Source organism: Dromaius novaehollandiae, chromosome 2, assembly GCF_036370855.1.
Source record: "Dromaius novaehollandiae isolate bDroNov1 chromosome 2, bDroNov1.hap1, whole genome shotgun sequence".
Lineage (NCBI taxonomy): Eukaryota > Metazoa > Chordata > Aves > Casuariiformes > Dromaiidae > Dromaius > Dromaius novaehollandiae.
In genome coordinates, this window is record NC_088099.1 from 122,820,565 (window position 1) to 122,833,995 (window position 13,431).

Here is a 13,431-nt window from a genome sequence, read left to right on the forward strand (position 1 = left end):
CATTTCAGGACAGATCTCTGAGCCATGGCTGGCCAGTGAGCTACAGCTCACCTGAGGGTACCCTCAGGAGGCACTGTGTCCTGGAGAGAGCTCTCTGCTGCCTCTTCCCCTCCCTCCTTTCCCTTTTCCTAGGGGAAGAAGTGAACAACACCAGCAGCAAATTGTGTCATATTGTTATGATGTTTTATGTATTTTTTATTTATTTAAATTAAATAATGTATATGTTATTACAAACACTATTTATTTAGTGTTTACTTAATCCCACTCATCTCAGTGGAGTTACCAGGACGCAGTTTATGATATTCCACACGTATACGAGCCCAAGGTGAGGCAGTTCATATCTAATTTCCTTACTTAGCATGCACTACAAATTAGTTCAGCTTTATGCTGCTAGATAATGGCAATAAAAGCCTTCACTGATGATATGACATCAAGTGACAGCAACTCCTTCTATACAGTTTTTAAGTGAGTAGGTTTGATTGAATAAAAAAATACTATTAATTAATATAAAATAACTAATAGTCTGTAATCAAATTTCAGATCACCATACATATGACTTCTTTGCAATAATTTGTATTTTAATCATTGAGGATCGCAGGTGGTCATCAAAATCCATAGCAACAACCTACATCATTGCTATGAGACCTCCTGAGAGCAGTGTTTAAATCTGTCTTAAGTAACCACCACTCACAAGTCTCACATCACTCACAATACCCAAATAGTTAAAAACAGGTTAATGATATCATAATTATGTATTCAAAATTCTTGTTTATTTAAAATAATATTATTGGATGAAACCCTGATCTGATGAACCGAGCCAGTCTCGTGCACCTTTTCTTAAAATCTCTGGCAACTTCATTGTCCAACCTGCTGTCACTTCAAAAAAAAAAAAAAAGAAAAAAAGAAAGAAAAAAAAAGAAAAGAAAAGAAAAGAAAAATATTTTGATGAAATCATGAGGAATCTTTTTGAACTTGTTTTCCAGAGAGCTTCAACAAAATAATAGCCTTGCCAAAAGCTCAGCCATAGCATGGTGAAGTGAATGTGTATATAAACATGTAAAAAGGGGAAGGAAATGAAGTTACTTCTGTTATTTGAATCCTTCTACATGATATAATTAAATTAAAAAAAAGAACATAAAGATACACTGGTCTTCTCAGAAAGTGCCATCCAAAGTTAAGTAATACGATATTTTTTCCAGTTATACAATGCATAGAACTCTAACTTCGGGAATCTGTGAAGAAATGAATTTATCAGTAAGTAGGAAAGGATCTTTGTGGTCTTCTAATCTGATACAAATATGAAGGGGAAAATCAAGCCCCAAATCAGAATGACCTGAAAAAATGTATTTTAATTTATTGTAACATTATTTTTACTGTTAAAAAAAAAAACATACAAAGCTTTCTTCTTGATGCATTGACATTTCAACACAGATTCTGCCTTCTCAAAAGGCTGAATCTCGTGAAGCCACATAACACAGAAATGGTTTCTATTTTCCTATTAACGGGTGTTATAACAACCTAATAAAGTTAAGTGGCTAAAATATTGTTTTTGCAGAGGGAAAGAGATATTTGCCTGCCTGCCTTAAAGAGGAAACCAGGCTCTGGTGGCCTGTGGCCATACAAGAGCATCCTGTCCAGTGACCCAGTCATTCTGTCTCTATGCAGGGTAGCCCTTAATAAGTGGACATGTTATTTTATGGCAGGTGTAGTCAGTGGACTGAACATAGCATTAAAAACCCAGCCTTCCTGATCCCAGTAAAGGCTCATATAATCGCTCATATATATTTCTCTTTCCTCTAATAAAGTATCTGCATCCTGAAACAAACATAATGATACCTAAATACCCTCACAAGGGTATTTAATTAATTGATGTTTGTAATACTACTTGAAGATTAAAAGTTATTCAGATGTCCTCTTGTGTAAAATTGCTACTCATTTTTGAGTCAGGTGGAAATTGCATTATCTTCCAGGAGAATTTTTACCTAGTAAGAATCTCATCTTTTACTGTTAAATTCAAATATCCATGCAAATTGACTGTTCATTTATCTCTTGAAAACTCTGTATGTGGCAGATGCTAGTACTTTTCAACACTATCAAGACTTTTCTAAGAGCTAAATATAGAAGGACCTGTGCAGTGAGGAGGAAAAATTCAGTGTTTCAAACGAGCAGAGGCAGGCAGAACCAGTATTCCCACAATCTCTATGGCTAGGAAAAAATAATTATTTAAATAAACTACTCGAAACTACTTTAATAAGTGGGTTGTTACTACTGAGAAATAAAGTTAGTGTTCCATATAGAATTCTTGCTCAAATAATTGAGCAAAGCTGCTGAATGGTCTAATTTTAAAAATCTGGAACAAAATGTTGAACAGATCCAGAGCACTGCAAGAGGAAGCAGGATTGTCTTTTCTACTTTAGCCTTAAGTTGCTGCCCATGACACAGAGTTTTTGTCTCTATAAAAGTGACATTGTTTTCCTTGCTAATCCTCCTTTTAGCTATGACAAAGATAGACGATTGCAATAATCTTTTCTTTTTTTCTTTTTTCTTTTTCTTTTTTTTTTTTATGAGACACACTGGAGCAGTCTTGATCACGGTTGATGAGTCATAAGCAAATAAAGATATAGCCTCTCCTTAAAAAAGGTCTCTAAAAGACAGACCTTTTAAACTACATTGACAGTTGATGCATTCTTAAAGGACTTCTGTTGTTGTTGTTCTATGTAGTGTAATGTTTTGCATATCTTGGTGATGTTCAGAATATGTGTTATTTAGTAGGCTTGCTTTTTATCAAGGTAGGTGTTTCAGCAGGCTCTATGCTATAGTGTTTTTTGCCCATTCACAGAAATTAGTTTTAATGAGAACTCAGTGCAGGCTAAAGTTCATGGAAATTCCTATTCACTTCTGGGAAAGAAAACTATGTTCATGTGTAATCTGCAGTTGGTTAAATATCTCATAAAACCTGTGAAATTGTTTCAGATGCAGTAGTGTGTCATACAAAATAGCTGAGCTTAGGTAGTGTCTTCTGTAAAATGTCTACAAGCCAAAAGGTAAACCTGCTAGACAACTTTCTAAGGTGGGGACTTTTTGTGAATAATTAGCCTTGAGCAATGAAACTCTGGAGCCACACCTGGTTTGAATCTTTGATCTGTCTTTATACAGCTAGAACCGCATTATAGACTTTATTATCCTGATGTTGCAGGCGATAAAATCATTACTATTGCATACATACTGCAGCAAATATACGTGTGTATGTGTGCATATATTATACATATAACACATATATATGTTAACAATATATGTTAACACTCATCATTTAATTATGTTGAAAATGTAATGTTTCCCCATTGTTCATTTTAGTGTGGTTTAATCAGTTTTTTGATTTGTTATTTTTTCCATGTTCCATCTAAAAGATGAAACTCAGTGACACATTCTTTCTTGATAGTATCAACTATAAGAACAATATGTACAATAATCAGTGTGCTGACAATGCAAAGTCTTTACATGACCTATTTAGTAGGTATACTTTTATCAAAGACTGTAAAATGTAGTAAAAGTTAATTCACTATTTACAATATTTGTATATTAGTTTGATTTTTGCATGTCATATCCTTTTTAGACAGGTCTTCCTAAATAAGTGAAAGGGCCACATATGGTCTTCACCAGACAGTCTATAGGAAGCATGAACTGAATGATAATCAGTTTTTCCTGTGTTTTAATTCTTGGTGCATTTCCAGCTCTATCTGTGGCCTTGGGCAAATCCCTGAACTTCTCTGTCTATCCTATACATACAAGAATTATTATAATAATATAGAATTAATTAGTTATGTATTTGTCATTTTGAAGATTGCTAGCTTGGTTCTTCTCTTGTTTACACCAGTGCAATACCTGAATTGAATGAATTTATGGCTATGTAATTTAGAGAAAATCAAAACCAGTTCCTCCTACCTTGTTTCTACCCTCATATTTAATGCTTCAGTAGACCAGTCTTGTATCATTATGTTCTTCAAAAACACTATGGATATGCCCGTGTTGTTAGGAAAATTGTCAAGAATAAAAGACTTTGCTTCCTCCACCTGTGTAGCAATAATTACTTCTGCTATTTAAAAATAAGAAGAATTACATGCTAACTATCTATTAAAACTCTAGAACAATTAGAAAAATTATTCTGGCCATCCTGCAAAATTATTAGAAACTGGGTCTCCTTGCCCACAGAACACGGAACTTCACTAGACCATTGTGCATTCAGCTGACAAAATAGGCCCATTTCTGCGGAAACATCCTCTCTAGTGCTAAAATTTAACTATCCATAGTTCTTCAGTAACATCAATATATATCTGTATGTCACTGTGGGCTTTTGAACCTGCTTCAGTCATACTCCTCACATGAATATTCAGATTTACTGAACTGATGAAGTTGCTATCAATAAGAAGTTACTTACCATGTCATTAGTGGTTAAATCAGTAGCCAAATATCTATGAACTGCAATTCTTCCATATCTTTTAGAGTGTTGAAGGAGTCAGGCTTACTTGCATACCTAAAGAGAAATTCAAGAGGAGGACATTTTTATTTCATTTTGCTTTCAATATTGGCATATTCAAATAACAAGACTTTTTACACATTCTGATACATTTTTGAAATGAAATTATTATTTTATTATTTTAAAAATAAATTTATAAGAGTTAGAATAATTTAAGATAGAAAATGTCACTGCCCTTCTATATTATTCAGAAGTTTTAGGAAAATAAATGCTTTATAAGCAGATAGAAACAGCTTTTTAGCTACATTTCTGGATCATTTTATAATGACCATATTATAATACCTTTGATAAAAATACCAATCTATTTTTTCTTACAAGCATAATTAAAGAGTCATACACTCCTATATATATATACACATATATATATACGCACACATACACAAACAAAATATACATAGAAAACCAACAATATGCTCTATTTATGTATGCATCTTCACTTAAGCTTCTATGAAGCAGTATCCAAAACACAGTTTGGTTCATTCTCTGCTCTAGGAAATTCCATTTTAGACCTGGGCTCAAAGTCTAAAAAGGGATCAAGAGTTAATGCTCCTTTAACTTGTTAAGTTTCACCTTTATTTAATAGATCATTTTCAAGTGAACTCAATCATTTTGTCCATTTTTATCTCAAAAAAAAGAAAGTATATTTCTAAGGACAAAAACTGATCTTCTGATCCCATGGATGCAGAGAGGTCCTGAATTTCCCTATTTTCAAGACTTTCCCTATTTTCAAAGCACAAAAAGTTATAAATCATTCATATCACAGCCCTCCTGAGCCAGAGGCACTCCTAGTTCAGGGATATCCCCATCTCCCTCTGCCTGAAGGGTGAGTTGGCTCCTTTTTACCCCGTGGCGAATTATAGAGGCCCTACATGCTGCAGGTGAGAAATTGGTCACTTCCCTTCTGTGCCTGGCTGAATGTCCAAGTCCTGAAGCTCAAGCTTGATCTGAACTGATTTAGGCCATGATGCTGTTCAGTCTAATTATTTTATTCACCTCTTCCAGGGTGTAGAAGATAAAAGTGTGGGAGAATCACCACCACCACATTAGATACACTTGACCTGCACAGTTTTACAGCTCCAGCAGCCTGATATTTTAGTGTTTCATTACCTGGGCTTGTTTTTTATGATCAAACTCACAGCTGGTTCCCTGAGAAAGTCTGCTGAATCTCACACCTGAGTGAAGCTTTTGTCAGAACTCTACATAGCGGTTTTCACCGACAATGTTTACAATGCTGTGGTTTCCACTAAAGACTGAGAAAACAAATGTTTAATGGGCAATAAATTTTAAGCAGTCTTGAAAAGTAGGGGAATGTGGTTTGTGTCTGGCTACATGTTGTCTTTCATGCTGAGATACCAAATAACAAGCTCGGTGTATGGTTTCTTTTTAAAACCTAGGCACAATACTTTTGGTAAGCTTTTAGAGTGCTAAAATCCACTTCAGTTAGCTTTTTACTTGGCGACTGATATATTCAAGCACTCTAAAATTTTGCTAACTGAGTTAGTGGCAGCAGAATCAGAGGCCTGACTAATATATCAATATATAGCTTAGAGCTACTCTGCTAGTTACTCTCTTAATCACCCTTATTTCCACTCAAACTATGCTTTTTTTAATTCTTCTGATCATTCTGTAGGTACAGTGGGCTTCCCTGTATGTCAGCTATGGTTTTTGAAAGCTGTGGACCTATGATTAATTTTTCACTTGCATGCTCATGAATCACAACTTTTTTCTTTCTTCCTGATTTGCCCTGCTCTGCTAAACCTCCAGCCTGTGAAGTTATGCTTTAGAATGACAGCGCACTCTGACATGAACCCTGAACAAAACACAATTCACAGTTCTTTACTGGTCTGAGAATAAGGATGGCTGTCAGAAGAAAAAAAAAAAAAAAAAAAAGGAAAAGGAAAAGATGCGAAACTTCTCTAATCAGAACACAGGAACAAGACAACAGACCACATAAGAATTTTTTTCATCTCAAATTTCCCATAGAGTCAGCAAAATCGGGCCAGCATTCAGCTACTCTGATTCACACCTGAGTGCATTAACTTAAACCAACATCAAGTTTGCTTTAAGTTAATATGCTGGGTTGTGAACGGCAGTGGTTGAGGAACTGGTTCCCATTCACTTGTGAGGCCTGGCTGTGTGAAGGCAACTACTAGCAAAAAGGTGGGGCAGACCTCTCTAGTGCTATCTCTCTAAAATTCATTTTAGTATTAGATTCTTGTAATTATAGAACTATCAAACACTAGAAGGCACAACAGGACTGAGAAAACACAAGAAAAAAAGATTAAGCTTTCATACTTCAATGTAAACTTCTCTTTTCATTCCAAATAAAACAGAACTAGTTAAACTGTCTCTTTGTCCCAGCTGGTTTGTCTGTCCCTAACATTTGAAATAAGATTCACTTTAGAAAGCTGTGATTGCTCACAATTTGCTGTGGTTAGCTAGGTTACACTTCATAGCTCTTTACATTTTTTTCTTTGCTCAATGTTAAGATCAGTTTTTTAAACAAGTATACACAGATGATTTCTAGGCTGTACTGAAGATGCAGGCTTCTTATGATTCACAGGAAGCTCAAATTACACCTCTGTGGTAGTAAACACAGATTGAGCATGCCCAGGATGAAAGATTTTAAGTTCACACAATGTTTTCTTTTCTTATGTGGTATAACCTTCAGACAATAACAGTGCACTGTCATCTAAGTTAATTCAAATAAGAAATATCTTTTGTTTGATTTGCTTGAAAATACATCTTTTGTATTTTTTGATTTTCTATGCATATGTGCAATATGTATGTGATATATGTTTGTATAAATATAAAAACAATTATTATTATAATCTTAAGGACTATTGCCCTGGTAATCATGTGACCATCATAAAAATACTGCTTTTATTTCTGAGCAAGAATCATTTTTTCTGGAAGTATTTCTGTGTAGTCAGGCAAATTAAAGGTCTTTGCTGTTAATATCATTTTACTACAACTAATAATGTAAACAGAATATCTATTAATGCTCCTCCCACTCCATTGCCCATGGTAGACACAATCTTTGTGTTTTCTCTAGGGAAGTACGTGGCTTTCACATCTGGCTTCCAGCAACCTTAGATTTGTCCTAACCCAACTGAGGTGCAGACCGCAAGGTTCAGAGCATTTTAACTGCTCTGTGACCTAATGGTTTTATTGGTCCTATGACAACTAAAACTCTACATAAAGTATAAAGAGTTAGGTATTCTGGAGCAACAGCTAGAAAAAAAACAGAGCGCTTGGCAAAACATGCTGAAGAGACAGGATGTTTTCTGTTGTCAGTACTACACCAACTTTGGCAAAAATTAAAATTCAAATGAATAATAATCAAAGCATTTAATTGTTTCTGAAGACTAGGTATTTTGTATAGGAATATCATGATGGTTGTTCAGACAGCATACGAAATTACAGTGTTTCTACAAATGCAAAGTTGATAATACTGTGACTCTGTGGAGTTTTGCATTGTGCATGTTATTTACAAGGGTGCTTTCTCTTGATAGATCTAAAGAGACCATCAAATTCTCTGGGCTTTTTGTCTTCCAAGATAAATGGAATGTGACTTCAATTTGCTGTCAGAAATTAAAAAAAAAAAATCTGACAAAAAACTTATTTATATTACCTAAATAGGTGATAACATGTAAAGACGAGCTCACAAATGCAGTATTTTGCATAGCTTTTTCACTACTTCATACACTGTTTTAAGGTATATTAATGGTAACATTTGATCATTGAGAGTGGCTATCTCCTCTTTTCATCTGTAGTCTTTTCAAATCCATTTTTTCTGTTGTGTGAGAGATCCAGTGATCAACCTATTTATACAAAACCTTTAAAATACTGAACTGAGTAGTAAAGCCTACATTTACTGCAGGAAATCTATCAGTGTCTTTAAGTCTAAAATTTGCTTCCTGTCAGATATTTAAAAGATAAAGTATATTTGTCTAAATCTGATTTTAGTGTTTGTCTGCTTACCACCCAACAGTATTTCAGTGCTTATTTGTTTGTATATTTTTTGTCCATCTTTAAGAACAGCTGCTTCACAGCTCGGTCTCATGGGACAGTTTTGCTACTCAAGGTAGTGTCTCTTTTAGCTCCAATCATACTAATAAACAAAACATTATTCTCCAAGTGTCACAGCACATTCTCTACAAGTTGAAGCCAAAAATGGCTGATGGCGTAAACACAATAAACATAATAAAGCTTTGCAAGTGACTGGTCTTAGGAAATAATACACTGTCAAAAAGGTTGTAGCATAAATATAATACTTCATTTAACTCTGTTTATGGTCAAATAAGATGTTTTATTTTTATTTTTATTTTATTTTAAAAATGACTCCTGGGAAAGAGTAACTTACATCTGAAATTTCAGTAACACATTCCACATGAGAAATATTAGCCATTTTTGTCCTTACTTTAGTATAGTTGGCTGGCTTAATGCCTGTCAAACAATTTTGAGCCAGCCAGGAGCACTGTTGTTCACACCTACTTTATAAGTATGATCACATTGTATGTCATTACCTATAATAGTCTTTCAGACAGGAAATGCTTTGAAGAGTTAAAAAGGAAGATGCCTCTAAAACAATTTAACTCCATTTGCAAATTTCAAAAATATTTTGATGGACAGCCAAATGCTACAGTTCTTACTCAGTCAAAATGCCCTTTAAAATGAAGACCTCTAGCTTATGTAGTCGTTTTTGCCCATGGAAAGTGTGCAGAAAACAAGTACAGTTATAAAGACTTGTAATATGAAATATATAATTGCTAATTCTCACTTTATAAATGACTGTGCAAGGAAAAACGTAATAGAGAATAACTACTTAATGGCACCATCTGTAAGCAACTGTGAACACAGTGGACCTTGTTTCCTAATCATTGCACCTTTTTACATCTGCATAACACTGCTGATTTTATTAAAACAAATCTTGATAGCATTGATAGTAATGAAATGAATTGAGAAACAATCCTACCAGCTACTCTTCAAAAATACTAATATGCATGATAAAACATACTGGGTTGCATTCCAGTTAAGTAGAGAGTAACTTGTCAAGACTATTTTCTGGTATTTTCTTGGACTGCTTTATTCAATCAAAGCTGAACAACAGGCAGTATCTTGTTCTCTGTTAAAAGTCTGTAGGCCACAGGTATGTGTCTCTGTATAAATTCATATCTCTCTGAGATTCTGTAGAACTCACTGACATATTTCTCCATATTTTAATATATTTACACTTCTAAAACCAAATCAAACCTGAAGAAGACCTCTTGCCCCTTTTCCACTGTTTATATTTTCCTGATGTATTTATCACCTTTCTGATAACCAGTCTCTCAAAGTTCATGTAAAATCAGACTCAGATCTGAAACATTCTGATGTCCTTTGTGCAGTACAATGAAATCCAGGAGGAAGGATTTAACAAACCAAAACTACCTTCAGCCAGTTTTGACTACCCTTACTTCTCTCTTTTTTTGTTAAAAGCGTAATGAAAACAATATTCTGTAAATGAATCACGTTAAATAGCAAATGTATTCCACCATTAGAGAACTGCAGAGAGTAAAAGCCTTCTTACCAGTTTAGGCTTTCTTGCATTCTTCTTCATTTTCAGAGGCATATAGGTGTGTTGTTGTCTTAAACAAGGCTAATAATTACTGGAAAGACTAAGGAATGCTCTGATCTCTATTAGTGGAATGGTATGAAAACCAAGCTGTGACATGCATCGTGATATACAAATGTTAATAGTGATTTATCAGCATGGTTTCCACATACTCAAGTACTCTATTCAATCAATATTCAACCCAATACACATTCATTTTTATTTCTAGAAAACTTATATATGTGGGAACAAATTCTACTCAGTCTAACAACAGTAGGTTCAGCTCAATATTATTCAGTAATATATATAGTCTTTAAAATTTAAAGGAGCAAGTAAGGAGCAAGGTGTAAACCTGGGGGCATTATTATGTCAAAATACACTGCTTCTAGATAAAAATATTTAGCTTCATAAATATGAGATGGAGAATGACTGACTATGTGACAAATCTGCAAATGGGCTAAAATAGTTCTTGAAGATCACAAGCTGATTTGCATCCAATGTTTCCAACTACTGCAGAAAACCAACCAACAGGAACAAAAATATCATTATCCTGATAATCCTGACATATAAATAGAAGCACTGTCAGACATACAATCCAGTTTTCTGACCTCCTAATCTCTGATAAGGCTTCATTTGATGTGAGTCATTTGTAAGATGCCTATAGGAGAGCTACAACAATGACCAAAGGCTTAAGAAACTTGGTATCACCTAGCCTAAAGTTTAGGGTAAAGAGAAGACTAAAAGAAGGCTCCATAACCATGTTCAAAATTGCTGCAGGAAGACAGAATTAGAGTAGGGGGGGAAGGTAGTTTAAGATAAATGAAAGGATATTTGGGAAGATCCATGTGTAGAGATAAGATGGTCTGAGACAAAACACAGGGAGACTTTTTCCCATGCCATTTAAGAACATCCCACAGCCCCTCAAAGAGGGCAGTGTGCCTGCCTAGCTTTCTTTCCTTACCTTCACTGTCCCGGACCACCTCTCCCATCACTTCTCTCATGGAGAAGCAGAGATCTCCAAAAGCATGCTGACCCCTTGCAGGTCCCCTCACTGCGTTCAGCCCTCTGCCCTCACGGCCCTCCCCACTGCCGGCCCCTTTCCCTATCCCTGCTCCTGCACCTGATGCAGCCCCCATCACAGCGTTGTATTATGCATATACTTCCCAAAAGCTCTGAACTAGCTCTGTGTGAAGGCCCTCAAGGACTTCACAACCGGCAAAAAATGAAGCTTTTTGTTACCCATAGGACACTGTAACTTGCAAGTATGTTTTAGGGGAAGTCTAAAGTACTATAGAAACATTAACTACTTTAGCACTCACAACAGCTTTTTGAATACAGTTATAAAGTCAGTTCATTTTTAGAAGGAAAAACAGATATTGTGAAGAGGTATGTCTTCCCACACTTCTTTGATTACAGAAGTAATTGAAGTCAAGGGAGAGAATAAAACATTGGCACTCCTGGGTCTTGGTCTTTGGCTATGGCCTCTAAACTGATGACAGGAAATTCATCTGTCTATAAAAAAGAAATATTTTCTTATTTGGTAGACTTATACTCAGTTCATAGTTTTATAAATCTGAAAGCAGATCTGAAATTCATATAAAAAAGAGATTTATCTAAAGCACCTCTACATTTGGACTGATTTCAGTGTTAACCATTTCCACTGATTTCTGTCTATATTGAGATTATCTGTGTACAATAAATTATTTTGTCCCCACAGAAAAATGCAATTTAATTCTTTATTTTTTGAACTCATCACTCTTTTTTTTAAATAATCAAAAACAGGCCCCATGTTTCTCTGTTATCAGATGCTTACTGAACTGCAGTTCATCCACACACACTCTGAGATTCATAAACTTAATGTACCATTTCACTTTCCTGTCATATCTTTTTGTTTATTTAGCATTGGCTTAATTAGCAAGGCCTGCTTACTAAATATAGAATTTGATTGCATTTTGCATTCTGCAATTTGAATGTATTTTATTAGCTTTCTAATAGACACATTGCATCTTGAAAGCAAAAGTGTGCAAAATGTTTTTTTTTTCTCCTAGTTGATGCAAAAATGAGTATTACCTCACATTTTAAATGTGGTACTCATTTCTGTTATGACTGTAAATATCTAAACTTTAAACTTCAAGTGCTATACAGAATGAAACCTCCTCTAACAAAATTCTTTATTCTTCATTCTAATATTCTTATTTATAGTGAAGGTGATTGTTCCTGTCCTTGCAAAGGGAGAGAGAAGGAACTAAAAGAGAAGAAATATTTGTATCCCAAAGATGATTGACTGGAGATGGCATTGCACCAGGGAACCCTCGATGCATGAGATATTGCACATATCAACAATACTGGGACTGCAAAATTATTTTGTTCAGGTAATAGACTATACTCTATAGGACAAGACAGATATTGAAGGTCCCACGCCTTTTGCAGTTTCTTAGTGGATATTAACGAAATTAGTCATAGTCTCTGATTTCATTACAAATTGATTAACAAGGCGTTTATAGCAAGCAGTCAGGCTTAAATTCTGCTTTTTTCTGCCTTCTTTTTGTGTCTTAGGATATTACTCATTTTATGAATTTGATCTAAATGTATCTCATCATCTTCATAGATGTACTTTTTATTTGTGCAAATAGTATTGAAAGTAGAAACAGAAATAAATTCTTTATCTGTATCTAACTTAGGGAATTTATGGGTTTCACTTTTTTTTCTATTTAGGCATCTTTCTAACTAAACCCACTAGAGTAGTTGGATCAGAATATAAATATGTTTAGGGGGAATTACTTTAAAACTGATCTCTTGCTTCAGTTCTGATTTGGAGAGTACCTTGTGTGGATCCTTTACTTTCTGTTGGACATAGAAATTAGACCTTTCCACAGGAAAATTATTATTATTGCATGTAACTGTGAAACCGCAGGACCTTATTCAATGAGGCAGCTCATATTCAAGCTTATTAGCACAACTTTCAAATTCTTAATAGAAATAAAGAAGGATTCTTATTTATAAAAATGCACATAACTTTTGGTTTTGGAGTTTTTCTGGATTGCCTTGTCGCTTTTGTCATTATCATACTCTTCCTGTGAATTATATAAAATACAGTGACTTAGAAAAGTGCAGTAAATAAAAATTTTCTTTTGGTTTTGGTGAAGGCAAAAACATTGACCAGTAGTAAAAAAAATGTTTCACTGTTTTAGAAGATACTGAAATGAAAATTGTTATTATTCTGCAGCCCTTACAACTAATCTGAATGTCTCTGCCATTTTCACATTCATTTTCTCATTCATGTTATTTTTCTTTATTTTTT

At 34.6% G+C, this 13,431-nt stretch overlaps 1 long non-coding RNA gene across 4 annotated transcripts in view; it reads right to left on the bottom strand.

Annotated features, from left to right (window-relative positions):
• Positions 1-13,431, bottom strand: part of LOC112991921 (uncharacterized) — a 30,051-nt gene that overhangs the window by 11,915 nt on the left and 4,705 nt on the right. For 3 of the 4 annotated variants that reach the window (XR_010387919.1, XR_003261375.2, XR_010387920.1), the window contains one exon: positions 4,436-4,531. This is a non-coding gene — a long non-coding RNA (uncharacterized LOC112991921). Of the gene's footprint in view, positions 1-4,435; positions 4,532-10,106; positions 10,126-13,431 lie in introns of those variants that run through there. The other variant, XR_010387921.1, reaches the window with a different exon arrangement.